This window comes from Rhodnius prolixus, unplaced genomic scaffold (assembly GCF_049639745.1).
Source record: "Rhodnius prolixus isolate KJV_2025 unplaced genomic scaffold, Rpr scaffold_1, whole genome shotgun sequence".
Lineage (NCBI taxonomy): Eukaryota > Metazoa > Arthropoda > Insecta > Hemiptera > Reduviidae > Rhodnius > Rhodnius prolixus.
Window position 1 is genome coordinate 58,109,827 of NW_027411581.1, and position 17,964 is coordinate 58,127,790.

The 17,964-nt window shown below is 34.4% G+C and overlaps 1 protein-coding gene and 1 long non-coding RNA gene across 4 annotated transcripts in view; one reads left to right on the forward strand and one right to left on the reverse strand.

Annotated features, from left to right (window-relative positions):
• The window catches only part of MESR6 (misexpression suppressor of ras 6), a 906,147-nt gene that overhangs the window by 249,003 nt on the left and 639,180 nt on the right, over nucleotides 1-17,964 (reverse strand). The window lies entirely within an intron of this gene.
• Nucleotides 11,250-14,032, forward strand: LOC141449981 (uncharacterized). The gene is made up of 3 exons (XR_012455812.1): nucleotides 11,250-12,105; nucleotides 13,666-13,756; nucleotides 13,893-14,032. It is a non-coding gene; the product is annotated as an uncharacterized lncRNA (long non-coding RNA).

Consider the following 17,964-nt stretch of genomic DNA (forward strand, 5'->3'; position numbering starts at 1 on the left):
TGCCAAACACAAAGAAATAGACCGATCTGGCTGAAACTTGGTGTGTGTTCTTCCAAGAGATGCTACTAACTAAACATAACCTCGATACGCGCCAGTGGTGCTATCTCTCTGACTTTGCACGGACTTTTCAAACGACCTTCGTATCTGCTAGCTCTTAGATTTTCTCTTAGAAGGTGCTTCTAACTGTTCACTGTCGTGAGATGGGATAGTGTTATCTGTAATGAGAGAACGGCAGTGCAAAGAAAAAAAAACCCTCTGAACAACACGGATGTTGATTAAAATAAGTAAATAATAATTTGAGGTACACTTTTTTTTTCTTATGATTTAAGAAGCGTCAACATCTGAGGTTTATTGGCGCCTGGGGCTTTTTTCAGTGCACTACCGGCCTCCGGACAGCGTTCTCTCGTTTCAATCAAAACTGTCACATCACTGGACAGTGAGCTGTAAAGGAACTCCTAGGAAAAGAAAAATCTAAGGGCCTCAGCTGCAGGATACGATCCTGGGATCTCCGCGTGAAAATCTAATGCTCTAAACGCTTTGCTAATCCGTTCCCTTATACGATTAAATATTCGTATGATGAAAACAGTTAGTCTGTCAGCTGGTACTTTTCTTTTACATCCATATTTCTATGTTTCCCGCTATAGTACCCAATACCTTTCAGTTAATGTATGGTCTTGAATCTTGATAAAGGTGGGTTAAATGAATTGTTGAAATTTCCGATTTTTAGGGCAAGTCTACAATAACTTTTCTGAATGGATTTTTCTCTTTCCTAAGATTTCTTTTGGAAAATACGCATTTTCCTAACAGGTATGTTCATTGCCATGTACCTCAGGTCTTTCTATGAAAAGAGATGGGTGGTCCGTTTCCTCTAAAGAATCAATGTAATGTTCAGTTTTACAATTTGTATAATGTTAGCAAGAATTATATATATACCTATATATTTTTTAAATTTCAATTTTGTAAGAAAAGTACGTTGTTACTTCGAGTAGTTGTGGTAAAGCAGATCTTGAAAGTGTATACCCAAGATTTTTTTTTTTTTTTCAAATTTCCCAAATATTCAAGAAAAATTAACAATTATATTCCCAAAAATTAATAAATAACTCATCAAAAGCAACAAATTAAGAAATATATGTTGATTCATACGTAATCTTTTCCCACTTTGTTTATGATAAAAAATTTTATCTTATAATTTTGATTTTATTTATTTATTAATAAACTAAACAAAAAGTTAATTTGATTTAACCTCAAGATAAACATAACTGAGCAAGGAAATAAAAAATATTTACCCACATTTGTAAAAATTTAATAATAATTTAAACAATTTCATTGCTTACTATATCATTTTTTCAAATGGGAAGGTGCGGTTTTTATTTCAGAAATAGATTCCTCTATTTTTTTAAAGAAAAATTTACATGAACGATTTTTTTCTGTGAGCGATATTTTAGAAGTTATGAATGAAAACATGATTCTTATAATAAACGTCAAAATGATAATATTTTAACGGTTTTTTGATTAAATAAGAAGAAAAGTACTATTTTATTATAAATTTCACTCCTCATTAATATTACAGATCATGCCCGAAATGGCGTCCACCATTAGAGATGCATAGACATGCACTTTCCTGCCAATTGTCCCTTACTGCCAAAGAAATAGATTCGGCTTTAACCGAGTTACAGGTATCTATTATTCTCTGCTTTAGTTCATCTACAGACGCAATTCCGGCTTGATTCTGATACACCTAGATTTAGAAATGCTTTTTGATAGCCCATCAAATTTCCTATCGAGATATCTCTTTACATGCCTGATGGTGTTATATCCATCACGGAGGCTATTCAGTGGCCACCTCTCTCACCGGATTTGACACCTATGGACTATTTCCTTTGGGGATACCTGAAAAACAAGTTGATTATTCATAACGTTTTTCTTTCTTTCCTTATTTCTGCTTATCGAAAAGCATTTCTAAATCTAGGTGTATCAGAATCAAGCCGGAATTGCATCTGTAGATGAACTAAAGCAGAGAATAATAGATGCCTGTAACTCGGTTAAAGCCGAATCTATTTCTTTGGCAGTAAGGGACAATTGGCAGGAAAGTGCATGTCTATGCATCTATAATGGTGGACGCCATTTCGAGCATGATCTGTAATATTAATGAGGAGTAAAATTTATAATAAAATGGTACTTTTCTTCTTATTCAATCAAAAAACCGTTAAAATATTATCATTTTGACGTTTATAATAAGAATCATGTTTTCATTCATAACTTCTAAAATATCGCTCACAGAAAAAAACCGTTCAAGTAAATTTTTCTTAAAAAAAATAGAGGAATCTATTTCTGAAATAAAAACCGCACCTTCCCATTTGAAAAAATGAAGTTGGTGCCTGTATCTCGCTTCTGGAAGCACCGAAAAAAATTTACAAAGTAAATTTGGATTTCTAACAAAAAACTAAGGGAACACGTATTTTTTAGTTTTTTTCTAGCTATCTTAGTTTCCGAGAAAAAGTCGTTATCCATATAGCTTGGGACACCCTGTATTTAACATATCAAAAACTTCATAAATCAATGTAGTTTGGCATAAGCACCCGTCTTAATAGTTTCTTTTTTCTACATCCTCTTGCTCTGTCAAATTTTCGAAATATAGTCCAAGAACAGGAAATGCGATTTTAAAAAAAGGTGATTTTTCTGTTTTTTTCCTCAAAAATGGCGCAATGATTTTCAGAAAATTTAGCGCATTACATATTTACATGAAAGCTTATAGTTTTTCCCAGAAAAAAAAACAATTTTTTTTTTGGCGGGAGAAATGGGTTGAGGTTAGTGGAAAATATTTCTAATAGCTTTTTGATTTGATTTGATTTCAAAATCGCTCACATAAATAATATCATTAAAACAAGATCAAAAAAAATAGAAAAATTAGTTTGTGGTAATTAAACTATAAATAGTATTAAAAGAGAAATAAGAAATCCTTCTAAAATCATAAAATTACATTAAGCAAGTTTTATTAACGGAAGAGGGGATAAAAAAACAAAAAAAAAAACAGATATGATGTCAACGTTGTATATGATCGATCGATTTTATTGATTACTAAAAATTTGAAAGACTTTTTAAGATTTCTATAGAATTTTCATTAATGACATCATATTCGATGGTTAACCTATAATAAGATCTAAACTTTGGGGGGGGGGAAAAAAAGATAACCACAAAATATATTGTTATCAATATCAAATTTTAGTTATCGAATTTTCACTAATCGAAAAGTTGATAAAGGTTCTAAAATAATAACTATACGTTTGTGAAGGTCTGTTAGAATCAGTGATATTAACCACTTGGATAGTCTGAACTCTCACTTTATCTAATAAAATTTTCTAGAATTTCCAGCTTTTTTTTTTAGGGATGAAGGGAAATTTTCTTGATAAGGCTTTAATTATTCTTTAGTAAGTACTTCGTACTTTAATTGGAATACTTGTACTTGTAACAGCCAGGAAAAGTTCATTTAAGGACACTTATAGGGGAAATGAAAGGGATAAACTATTAATAATTATTAATTCTCTATGAAAAAGTAGTAGGAAGTAAAGTAATCGCCTATTTTTTTCAGGCGGGGCTTAACGTCTAACTAACTACCAAATTAGGTCGCAGACGGAGGTGACTAGCGAACATACTTTACTGTATACTTTCTCATATTAACCATTAAATAAAATCCAAGGCCTAAGACCGGGAATCGAACCTAATAAACCAACAATACATCTTAGCATTGCAGGTCTAATAATACTCTATGCTACATAGTTAATAGGAAATAAGAATTCGAATCGAATTTCCCAATTGGAAGAAAATGGTTAGCCGGAAATATTTTGATTTTTCTGAATTTTTCTTTGTTTTTGTACACTTTGTATGCGCAGTGCACAGCTTTGGATTTTTCAATTGAAACAATTTTCCAGGTAACTTATTTGTGATCTTATGTTGATGAAAAGTTCTATTCTCACTAATTAATATTTCCTTTAGACTAAATTTATGCGTACAGAATAACGAGATGGAAGAATATTAGTCACTCTATAACAAAATTGTAAAATCTCAGGTATCTCTTTGGGCACGCGCTATTGTTGGACTTAGCTGTGATCAAGTGTGGGATGTTGAAAAGACTCACTAGAGAGATGGCAATACTCCCTCATATCGGCAGTAAGAGTAAGCAATAAAATACAAAATGAATAAACAATGAACAGATTAAGCAAGTATGTACATTAAAACAACATGTACATCGCCATTACATTTTCTAATCAAAATATTTCTACTAAACAGTTGATGTTGTTTTTCCCCCCCTTTAGCTTAATTCAAATCTGTGACCTTCAGTAATCTTTTGAGGAAAATTAATGCTTTGTGTAGTACATTGTTTTGAATCACTTCTTACATTTCATTATCTCAAAATTATTGAAATCATGATAAATTTCTTTTAAACGATGGCGGTAGTCAATTTGAAAGAAATGATGTAAAATTTCTTCGCTTTTAACACGAAAACCGTTTAATAATAACCCATACTACTTGAAAAAATTACGCATTACATGGTTCAACCGGAATTAACCTGCTGCAGTGCACATCATTGAAACTCCCTTACAGAAAAGGGTCATTTCCGCTTGCCACAATATTTTGATCGCTAACTTTCCGGTCAGGTTTTACGGTGTCGAAAAATAATGTTAGGGACTCATTGCGTTTTTTCATTTTGTGCTCCAGTAGGACATACTGAAATCACAAATCATTTTCTAGAAGCCTTCTCCTTGGGCTCAGCGAATCGCAAAATTGATATTTCTAGTGAGAATTCTGTTTCGACACATTCGCTGCCTAGTGAGCGGCTGTTAAAATAATTTGTTTCATTAAAAAATAATAATAATAATAACCTAAATTAATTTAAATCCTAGAAAATAAAGTGATTTGGGAATAAGTTTAAAGTACAACGTTTGAACGATGATTGACAGAAAATAAAAAATGAATGAACAGCTGTATAGAATATTCTAGGTCAAGCTCTAGGCTTGGCGATCTTATACGCTTTTTAGCAAGCATTCCAATATTATTTTAAGAATGCTCTGAATAGGAGAGGATTAGAACCTTATTCGTTCGCTTGGTAAGATAACCAATAATTTTTTCAACGTAAAAGAGTAAAACGTGAAGTTTGGATTAATATTAATTGCCAGGTTCTCCAGTAATGTTTTTAGAAAGAGAGGGGAGCCGTTAGTCTGGAATAATCTTCCTTGCAATAGCTTCCCTGTAAAACACTACCAAAATTGGTCTAAATAAGGAGGATATATATTATTGCAACGCTGAAAACCGTTCAGGACCTCTAGGAGAATCCCAAGGCTCAAAGAGGCTCTGTGAGGAACAACATGAAAAGAGAGGAGAGCAGTTTGGAATATCTAGCTCCCTAACGCCAAGAGTTGCCTTTCATCTTTCCCTACCATCAAACACCGTACAAAGGAGTTCTGAAGATAACTTCATTCGCCCACTTTTCAGCCAGGTTGTAGGTGTGTGAGATTGTGGAGTACCTCAATCCCGGCTACAGAACAAGATCTCTGATGGCCTGCTTCTAGGAGCGGTTATCCTGTAGGCAACACAAGGTTGTAGAGATCGGATTTTGCCTTGATCTAAACGCGCGCATTTATTAACTGAATTCCAAATTCTTTAAAACTATAATTCATTAATAATTGAATATTACAAACATTTTAAAAAGCCTACTTATCTACATTTATTTATTATTTCTTAATTAAAAATTATAAGATTCAGAGAAAGAAAAAACACTCTATTGTTAGAGATTGTGTCAGCAATGTTAATTCTAGCAATGAACTACGCGGTGACGTAACTGTCAACTGAACAGCGCGGTACATCCTTGTAGCCAAACCCAAATAAATCAAATGAAAGAAATACTGTTTCTAACAAAAAAATTTCTATTTAAGTATGTATTTGTAATTGTTATAAATACATCTTACAAGTATTTATACAATATTAATGGAGTAGATTCATGTACAGTTAGATGTAAGATTAACTTCGACCAAGTCAAGCAATGAGCGTCCATGTAAAGCCAAAGATCTGCTGTAAAGACTTGCATATCTTTCTCTGACCACACTTTACTTATTTAAATTTTTGAATCTTAGAATTTTTACTAAAATAAAGATGGATAATTTCTATATGCTACGTGTGTACTGTAAAGGTATATTCCAAGAGGGATGCTCAACCATTTAATCACTTAATCGAATTTTCTAAAGGTAAGGAAATGAAGAGAAAATAAAGGAAAACTTCAGAGAAAACTCTGAACTGGTTAGTTTTCTAGAATCCTCGTAAAATAGATTTTCCTAATATATGTCTCTTCTAAGAGGGTAACAGTTTAGTGAATAACCATGTAAGTATTTAATAATTTCACACTTTAATTGTGATTGGCAAATATTTTGCCGAAAGCCTATAACTGGAAATGACGTGGTAAGCATCCTCGGTCCTGTATACGCTCACAGACATTTAGACTATTCGCTAACAACACCTTTTCCGGATCCTAGAAGTCAAAACGTGCTTTTCCAATTAAACTCAATTTTCAAAAATTGGGGATTGTGTCCAACGCCATGCGGAAGCAGTAAAAGTAAAGTAATTGCCTATTTTTTTCGAGTGGACGTTACGTCCAACTACCCAATTAGGTGTCTTGGACGGAGGCGACTAGTAAACATACTTTACTGTAAAATTCTTTTATTAACCATTACATAAAATCCAAGGCCTAAATCTGGGGAATCGAACCCACTAAACCAACAATACATCTTAGCATTGCGGGTCTAGCCTATAACTGCCTAACATACTTTACTATAAATTTCTCATATTAACCATTAAGTAAAATTTAAGGCATAAGACCGGAAATCGAATCCAGTACTACAATGCATAGTAGCTTTACAGGTCTCGCCTCTAACCGCTCGGCTACCATGGCACTTACGCAAAAGCAGTAAAGAGAATGTAAAAAGAAAAATGGATAGATGTTCTTTTCCAGCTCGAATGCACGTTTCTTTTTCTTTTAGGGCTTGGAAAGGGAGGAAAATGCATGGATGCATCCTTGTTTGAGAGTGCGTATGCAATGTTGAGAATGGTAAAGGGCGGGAAGTTGAAGGAAGACAACGAAGAGGGCGGGGAGTACTGCAACATTTGGCGCGCACGTTGGGCACACCATGCTTGTTGGCCCTCCCGCGCGCGCGGCCATTTTACCCGCCACCGTCAGCCACCGCGCCCCTCCTTTCTAAAAGTCCCTTTTTGGTCGATATGACATTGAGCTCTCTTTCCCTTACATATGCTCTCATTCTTCTCTCACTCGTCACACACAGACACATACACACACACACACACACACAAAGTTGGATGAACAGTTGTGTCACACCTAACCATATAAGTTACCCCCCTCCCCCTGAATAGAAAGGTTGAATTCATCCTTTTGGGTGAATAAGTTTTCATTTATTCCCTATTTTGTAGACATCGTTAAACCAGAAGTGGTTCGATTTGTAAACTGTGACGACATATCACACCAACTGTGTTTATCTTATTTTTAGTTTTATTTTACAAGCGACTTTACAGAATTTGTAATCTATACACTTGTCTATAATGAAATACAGTTTTATAGAATTTTACAGCCCTTATTGGGGAATTCCATTAGGACTTTTGATTCAAAAAAAGGTTATAGACGTTCTATATGTTGTAGCTATTTTCGAAAAACAACACAAAACAGTGTAAAAAGAAAAACCATTGAATACTTCCGGTTGCGAGAGGAACCAAATCCAATTATGGAGTTTCAAACTCACCGCGAGTTTTAGTTTTGAAACATCTTCTTCACGTACAAACACAAAGAACATTTCGTAAAAGCCAGCCATGTACTAAATGAATTCACTCTTTCTGAACAAACAGACTCCTCTCACAGTCAGAGGAGTACCAACGTCTTTATGGCCGAATATAAGTTCAAATTCAAAATAGATAAATTAAAATTAAAGTTTACTTTTCGTTTTTCTTATTATTACGATTATTTTTTTGTGATTTAAGGCGTGTCAACATCTAAGGTTATTGGCGCCCGGAGCTTTTTTCAGTGCACTGCTGGCCTCCGGACTGTGTTCTCTCGTTACAGACAACACTGTCTCACCGGACAGTGAGCTGTAAGAAGCTCCTAGGAAGAGAGAATTAAAGAGCCAGCAGCTGGGTTCGATCCCGGGACCTCCGCATAGGAGTCCAGTTCGCTAACTGCATAGCTAATCCCTTCCCTTATTATTATTATCATTATTTTCCTCGTTTTTGGCCTCTTGAGCTTAGCCAATCAACCATTTAAATTCTTCTTTCGAAGCTTCTTTAGCATTTTGAATATTTACAGAGTTATCCTGTTGTTTTTTTTTTTGTGAACTCAAAGAGTTCTGTGTAAATGTTGCCATCATCAGATGCAAGAATAGTGTTTAGATTGGCAGGTAAAGGGACATCCAGTCGCTAGAACAGCCCTCTACAATCTTTCTCTTCCTTTTGGGTGTTGTTAGCAGATTCCAGAATTAGGTGGTTGGCGTCTGCTATTATTCCAGAAGTACTCGGAACATTTGTGCGTTGTTTCCACACCAATCCTGGCTAGATGGTGCGGCGAATAATTTGTGATTAAAACGCAATTTTATAAACTACCTATTGTAGTTCTTATATCTGAAAAACCAAGGTCTTTTGGGGAACACTACATTGGATGGATGTGTAAAATTGGCATTTTCTTGCCTTTGACAATTTAAGCAATTTATAAGTTATGTATCTTTTTAACTTAATAAAGAATTCTTTCTTCTTTCTTTCTAAAAACCAGCCTACTGACTCAGGAGACGTCAAAAGGGTTATTTTAGGAGAATAGTCAATTCTTAAGTAAGATGTGACATTAAGGCATTTGGGCCGACCATTTGACGGCTGTTATCCACAGAGGGCAGCCATACATGGTTGGGAGGACGTAGACTGCTTCCAAATCTACCCAACACAGTGCTGGCTTATCGCTAAGTAAGCTTAGATCTACAAAGTGATAGTAATTACTCTTACTGTAGTAAGTTATTAAAATACAAGTTAAAGTAACAAGTGGTTAAATTGAACTATGAGCTAATTGTTTGTGAAGATGTTTTATCTAGTTACAATCTCATTTAGATAGTTGATGATGGAGGATACTTATGGAACTATGAAGACATACCCATAGTGACTTGAAAAAGAATTGTACTTCGCTAGCTTGGCCTGTACCTAGAATATACGAGTAGTTGACCATAGCATACAGGGTGATCCATTTAAAACGCACCGATCGCCAATAACTTTTTAGGAAAGCGGAAATCCGGTAAAACCCATTAAGTAAAGTGTATGTTTTTTTTTTGGCCTAGATTTCAAATTTTCCACCCACAATGCTGGTATCTTCATTTCTGGGGGAGTTACGGCCAAAAAACAGATTGGGGTTTCATAAGGACCACTAGTTTTGACAATGATTATAAAAACTGAAAACTACATAAAAAACTGTGGAAAATGACGTTGACCCCGTTTCGATATCCCTAATATTAGTTGAGATATTTAAGATCAAAGTTACAATTTTATCTATTCGTGATCGGTTTTCAATATTAATTTTCCACCAGAAATATACGTTTTGGGTGGTTCTCTGACTGCAAAAAATGTTATTTGTGACGCAAAGAACAAAAATAATAATAATTGAAGATTTTAAAACATGTAGTATAATGTAATGGTTATGGGTGAGTCAGGATAAATTTGTTTTATCATCAAATAAAAGCAATCATCAAATCATGTTAATGTACCCCGTATGCAAGACTTCTTGACCTACGATTACGTAACTGAGAATATCTTGCCAGGGTGTTTGTTTAGTGATCAAGAGCGTGGCTTTGTAAGTGGCAGATCCCCAGTTCGAATCCCGCGTATGCAGTCATAATGTTTAATACCTTGTTATAATAAAATGTAGACATACATTGTCTTCATTTTGCATTCATTTTAAAAAAAGTAGTTTTTATACAATTGGTATTTAAGTCAGGTCTTTTACTACATACGAGGGTCGTTTGAAAAGTCCGTGCAAAGTCAGAGAGATAGCCCCACTGGCGCGTATCGAGGTTATGTTTAGTTAGTACCATCTATTGGAAGAACACACACCAAGTTTCAGCCAGATCGGTCTATTTCTTTGTGTTTGGCATTCGTTTGAATCGAGGAAGTCGAGTGATTTTCAAAAAATGGACGAAAAAGAATTTCGTGTGTTGATTAAACACTACTTTATGAAAGGCAAAACACCTCAGGAGACTAAAGAGAAGCTTGATAAACATTATGGTGACTCTGCACCTTCGATTAGAACAGTTTATAAGTGGTTTCAAAATTTTCGGAGTAGCCATATGGGCACATGTGACGCTGAACGTTCTGGACGCCCTGTTGAGGTTACTACTCCAGAAATCATTGATAGAATCCATGATATGGTGATGGATGACAGAAGAGTGAAGGTGCGTGAGATTACTAGTGCTGCGGGCATCTCGAATGAACGGGTACATAATATTTTGCATCAACATTTGGACATGACAAAGCTATCCGCAAGATGGGTGCCGCGATTGCTCACGCTTGACCAAAAACGAAATCGTGTGAAGTGTTGCAAAGACGGTTTGCAGCAGTTCCAGAAAAATACGCAGGACTTTAAGCGTCGTTTCGTCACTGTGGATGAAACATGGATACATCACTACACTCCTGAGACCAAAGAACAATCTAAACAATGGGTTACCAAGGGGGAATCTGCGCCAAAAAAGGCGAAGACCGTTCCTTCGGCCGGAAAGATTATGGCGACTGTCTTTTGGGATTCGCAAGGAATAATCCTCATCGACTATCTGGAAAAGGGTAAAACTATTACAGGTGCATATTATTCATCGTTATTGGACCGTTTGAAAATCGAGCTGCAAGAAAAACGCCCACGATTGGCCCGCAAAAAAGTCCTTTTCCATCACGACAACGCACCAGCTCACACCTCAGCAGTTGTGGTCGCAAAATTAATGGAAATAGGGTTCCAACTCGTTTCACATCCCCCCCTATTCTCCAGACTTGGCTCCCTCGGACTACTATTTGTTCCCCAATATGAAGAAATGGCTGGCGGGAAAAAGATTATATTCAAACGAGGAGGTGATTGCAGAAACGAATGGCTATTTTTCAGACTTGGACAAATCCTATTATTCGGAAGGGATCAACAAACTAGAGCAGCGTTGGACGAAGTGTATAAGCCTAAAAGGAGACGTTGTTGAAAAATAAAAAAGGTTTACCCCAAAAAATTAAGTAGTTTTTATTTTTGCACGGACTTTTCAAACGACCCTCGTAGCCTTAGATGCCAGCGAAAAAACCTGGACTAGCTTTTTTTTGGGGGGGGCAGAAAAATGTAGTCACCCCCCCCCCCGAAAGTGACCCATTACTGAAACAGAACGCTGTACCCACAGAAAATGTCACAGGAAATAGCGGTATACATATCGCTAAGACCTTAAAGTCTCAATTCCGTCTAATATCAAATAAATAATCACAATAAAAATTTATAATCTTTTCTTTATTATTTTTTGCCCTACTTATTTTTATTATTATTTTTAATTAACCACCACAATAAGATTGCAATTGTTTATTAATATATCGAAGGTTCCAGTATTCTCATTAGAGTCTTATTCTTTTCCAACTCTACTTCTTCTTCTTCTAATCACTATATTCGAGCAATTAAATCGTTACACATGAGAAACAACTAATTGTTTTCCACAGGCTCGTAATATTTTCGTTTTATTATTATTTTTTAGTTTTTATGTTTTCATTACATATGATTTTATTACATATTCTTCATATAATATAACTTGTAGGTTTCTTTTTGTTTATTATTACAATTTATTTAGCCGAGAGAATATTTTATATATTATTTTTTTTACCACCTTTTTCTTTAGAATGAAATTAGCACACTTTATTATCTTAGTGGTTAGAGTAATTAATGAATGGTTTTTTGGTTTACGTTCCATTTTAGTTATGTATGAATCCATGATTAACTAGATAGGTTAATTAGTTTGGAAACTATAATTAGTTGGAAGTTATGTATAATCTAAGGTTGATGTCATCAGTCTGCAGGTACTATTTCTCTTTTTTTTAATTTCCTAATTTTGTATGCTGCCTATTGTATAGTTTAAAAAAATCTGGTAAGAACAAATACAGAACTTTCTCTTAAAATTTTTAATCTGTGGCTATTGACAGTGCACAAATGGTCGGCAACAGTTCAGTGTTCTCTCGTCGCAGACGAGACTGTCCATTACCGGACAGTGAGCTGTAAGAAAGAAGAGAAAAATCTAAAGACCAGCAGCTGGATTCGAACCCAGAATCTTCGCGCTGGAATCCAGTATAAGCTATTTCTTTCTTCATAACATTATAATGTTGAAAGTACAATGCACTAAAATAAACTTTAGTTAGAAGGAAATCTGTCTACAGAAATTTTCTTAAACAAATTGGCCAATAAAAATTGTTCATATAAACATGGGAGATTTAAAAAAAAAGAGTAAAAAATAAGTAAATACAGTGCAACCTCGATTAACCGGCCCTCGGTTAACCGGGATTCGGATTAACCGGAATCATGTTGAGTCATCATAAGAACACCTGGATCGGCGCTGAAACAAAAGTTAATTTTCGGTGGCGACAGGAAAATTTTTTTGTCTTCCGATGTAACATAATAATTGTATGCGTGGCAGCAACTCTTTTATACCTGATTTTCCTTGAAGGGTCATTATGTGTGTATGCAAAAACCCAAAATATGGTGCAATTAGTACTGAATTTCTTGGGATTTACCACGAGTCTTACAAAAGATCTTACAAAAGACCATGGGATTTACGTGTCTTAAATGGTTGATTTTCAACTTCATGGAACCGGAAGAAGGAAATGAAATCGACAAAGAAGAGAGTGATCACCCAGAAATATCCCTGGATGCAGCAGCATCAAATTCAATTGCTGAATTGATAGAATTTTTTTCACGATAAGAACATTCCAACCAGTGACAAAGTTGTGCTTTTTAAATTGCGTACACTCATCAGAGAGTGGCCGTTTGATAAACAAAAAAAAGCAAACAACACTTGAAAAGTATTTTTCAAAAAGTTGACGGCAAAAAAATGAAAAATTTTTGAAAGACGAAAGAAAAGAGAAACAAATTTTAAAAAAGGATTGCCGTCTAAGATAGGAGTCGATCTCTGGGATGAAACAGTAATGTATTACTATATAATACTGTGTATTCCGGGATTTCAGTTTTCCGGGATGGGTATAGCCGGAGTTCAGCCCGGTTAATCGAGGTTGTACTGTAAATTAGAGAAAACCTAAAAAAAGAAAAGAAAAGTGAAATGCGAAGCCTCATTTCCGGTGGAAGAATATTCTTTAAACTAGGAATTTGACAATACATTTGTGGTTCCTTGAGTTGTACAAGGAACAGTCTGAATATACATATGTCGGGATAGAGCGTTCCACGAGAAATGGAACTTTATAGATAACTACAGGGAAAGCTCGTCCCTTAAAATAGTGGAAAATCCGTCGCACTTTGGATTTTGAACTCAAACATATAGACAGATCCACCCATAATCCAAATATTAACTTTCATTGTTATGATATTGCCACATGCTCACTAATTTGTTAAAAACAATTTTTCTGTTTCAGAGAACTCCAAAACAAAAATGTTCCTCTATTGAAAGCTCAATTTTGAAAATGTTTTCACAATCACAACATTTAACTTACCAAATAAAAGAATGTAAGTTCCAACCAACTTCTGTCATATGTTTTTTTCGTTCAACAATCAGTAGATATTATTCTATAAATTAACATTAACATATATTTATAAAAAAAAATAATTATATAAGACAACACTATTGTTGTATACAATATAGAATAGGACGGGCTCACTCACATAGCGCTGAACTATCAAGACAAAGTTTTGTTGTTCATTAGATGGGCATTCAGCCAGACTTGGTCGCTACTTCAACCCCACCTCAGATCAACAATCTATCTTCTTGTACATATATGCTGGTACATGTGTATATGTGTGCACCTGTTTTCTAATAAATCTATATTTAATGTTAAAGTATTTATGTAATTTTGTTACACACAAAATTAAAAAAGGGGAAAAAATATAAAAGAAGAACAAGAACCAGAAGAAAGTCTAAGAATTGTTCATTTTGTTGATTGTTTTAAATTTAAAATATAAATTAAAGCAAACATTGTAGCAGCTGAGTCTTTCTTTTCACTAAATAATTTAGCTCGGTTTGTGTCTATTGTAGACAATAAGTGGCTCCATTCAAATCCCTCTCTCCGTCATCTCTTAATTTTTACTTCCTTCCGCTCAATAAATATTTATAAAAATAATTAAGAATGATGAATAGACCTAGGTATCCTAGACCTGCAGGAAGGCCGGGCTAGTTGAGTGGGAAGTGTCCTGAAGGAACAGATGCTGGCCGGAAACAGTTTGAAAGTGGAAAACTAAAGCTGTTAAAGGAAGTTGCGGTAACTTCTGGAGAACTACGGATGTTCCTCTGCTAGCGTCACGAAGATCCTGTCATCGAACGCTTCGGCTCCATCTTTGACTTCTTGATGAATTGTTTTAAGAAATGGAGAATTAAAATAAACCCACAAAAATTTAATCATATCACCTTCACTGTTCGGAGCGCCACTTTCCCTACGGTCCTTCTCGGTTGTCATAGTTCGTTCCGATACTTGGGATGCTATCTGGTCAAAAGTTTCACTTGGAATTTACATTTTAAACTCAAGAGGCAGGTACTAAACCGACGACACATATTGCTCTTACAATTACTAGACAAACTTCTCTCCCACCTTACTCTTAAGTTCTTGTCTGCAATACTGTACTGAAACCTTTATGGACTCACGGAACAGAAGCTTAGGGCTCTACCGAACGCTCTAATTATCATCGATTACAAGCACTTCAATCCAAAATTCTTCGCAGAATCACCAATGCACCATTTTACGTTTCTAACCAGACCGTCCAATACAACTTTAATGTTCCTTTTGTACGCGACCTTATCTCTACCTACGTGACCAGGAATCTCTCTCTCTCTCCCCCACTACAATCCCTTAATCCCAAGCACTCTCTTCCCACTACAATCCTGGGATTCCCAACAGAAGACTGAGACGCCGGTGGTCAAGAGATCTACTCAGGGAATAAAAGTGTTCCATAGATAATTGAGAATATGTAAAATATCCCTTTCACTTCTCATACAGTTAAATTCTAAGCTATTCTATTATTCTACTAATTACTCTCATCTCCCTCTGGTAAATACCTTCATTTCATTCCCCTATCTATCGCCTGCATCCCTCACTTCTTGTAAATACTTCGGAGGGTTCTCAGTGCACAGCTGCTCAACTCTTGCCCTCATCTTTTGCCTACATCACAATTACTAGACGTAAATTTTGCAGATGGCAATTTTTCAATAAATAAATAAAAAAACAAAACATCGCTACTTTGTCATTTATCTGTGAAGTTGCGCGATATTTGGGATTTATGGGCGATTAGATTGGTCCTCTTGGCGAACACTTTCATCCCAAATAACTGTTGCAGAAAGGATTGGGCCTAGAAAGATGGATATGGATGTCGAAGAAAGTGAGTAGGTAACTTGGCATCTAAGTGGTCAGCAGGAGAAGTCAAGAAATCTTGGCTAGTTTAGCCGTTATTCAATAGATCTTCCTAAATCTGAAGAACTTTTCTGGCTGAAAAACTGCCTGAAAGTCAAACGAAGAGGAGGTAAAGCAGCCTCAGTTGGGAACTTTGCTATCCTTATAGGATTATACTTCAAGGACATCAGGATAAAGTTATACAAAAATGAGGACCTACACACGACAAATAAATGAATTTTCGAACTTAAAAGAAAAATCTATAGAAAAAAATTAAGCCTCTTTCATTTTCAGACCGAAACTCTATAGTTACCAGTTAGAGAACATTTGTTGATTCGAGTTGTGGTAAACTACCAGAAGAAGAGAATGTGGCTCGATTGTTACAATCAACAATATTTGGCAAAATATTGCCCTAAAGATAAAAAAAAACAAATGGATTTAGGTTAATTTCAAATGCTGGAGCTGCATCTGATTACAATTCAATATACCTACACATTGGAACTTCTGATATGATTTCTATTACCTAATTTGGGCGATTTCAATTAGTTGCGTTTAAGTTGTAGCTGTTACCTAAATAGAAATCGTTAGTTTTATTCATTAAACTATTATTGAAATTCATATTTTCTTTTATTTTCTACTAATTAATGAACACAATCAAGGTTAATTGATTTAAACGACGTCCTTTAAAACTTAATTTAATGGGAAAAAATTTTCTCTTTATAACTGAGAGAAGCGGGAATATTATCAGTTTTATTACTGTTATTATTGCTTTAATGATTATATTCAATTATTTATTAGTTATTATAAATAGTTATTATTTTTATAACTGATAATCACATGATATCTTAAAATTATGCAATAAAAAGATTGTTATTATTAATTTGGAAAAATCATTTAAATTATTTTTAGTACCATTTCTTTTATTACTGCTATTACATATTCAAGAAATTAGTGTTGAGGTTGGTTAGTGTTGGCCAATTTGTTGGTTGTAACACAAATATTTTTTTCATTTTGTTGTAATATGTTCTTAAATGCGACGGTTTTACGTATTGTGGACATTTTCCGTATTACACCAATTCAATTAAGAGGAAATTGTCTTTCTCTTGGAATTCCTTGAGAATGTTATCTTTAAAAAAAACGCTTAAAATCGCTAAATTTATTCATTAAAGTGGTTCTTCACCTTAAAAAAATTTTTTCATTGAATGTGTAATTTGTTATTTTATCAAAACTTATCAAATCCTTATCAGCATTATATTTAATATATTAATGAGATCGTACATTATAAACTTGAATGATACTTTAGAGAGAGACGCTTAATATTGCCACTCCCAAGAACTAAGATTTACCCCCAGGAAAAAAGGTTTAAAATTAAAACTTCTAAAAGACCTGCAGGAAAGCCATTTGGAATTCCCACGCCATTTCGATTTTCATTTATGCCTGGCAACAATCAGATTGGACACATTCCCCCCCCCCCAAAATACGTACAAACAAATAGACAGACAGACAGACATCAATTCTGTAGAAACACTTTTTCTTTGTAAAACACAAAACAGAAATTACGGTGAAAAAAACTGAAAACCGGAAATCTTGAACGATCGCAATACTTGCCGATATTTATATGGCGGAACAAGAGAAGTTAATTTTAAGTCAAAACGTTTTTAAAAAAAACATTACAAAATTTATTTTATAACAAATAAGCAGCTGATATATTTAGAAGGCCTTGATCAGCTGATAAAATATTTTTAGAACTTGTGTTTTTAAAAATAAAAGTGTTTATTTATTTTATATTTCCTGCTTACATTCGCCGAGTTATGTATGTACCTAAATATTAAAATATTAAACAATTTTTTTTTTCTTTACATTATATTCAAACTGTTGTTTATACTTGATATTTATATTTTGCTTTTTTTATTTATTATTTTATATTGTTTCTTTCCTCATCGAATAGCATTATTTTTTAATCCATTTAGATAAGGACTTAAAAATGGTTAAGGCCTGAGGCAAAGTAATTGACTACTTGGGGCACTTCTATTGTCTAAATGAGGCGACTGGCTCTGTTTTTTTCTCGTTCTAAACCTGTAATCGGTTATTTCAGAAGATTGCGTCTAAAGATATATTATCCTTCTCAGTAGTATGCTTATTAAAGGGCCCGCGTATGTATGTAGATGATACTTCTTTTTTTTTTTGTAATTATCATCAACTCTGGTAGCTTCTGTAAAAATTATATATTAATAATGATGAATAAATTATTTTCTGATTTAATAACGAAGAAAAAAAAAATACATACATATATTTTCAATGCCATAGAAGAGAATATATTAAAATTAAATGGATTCT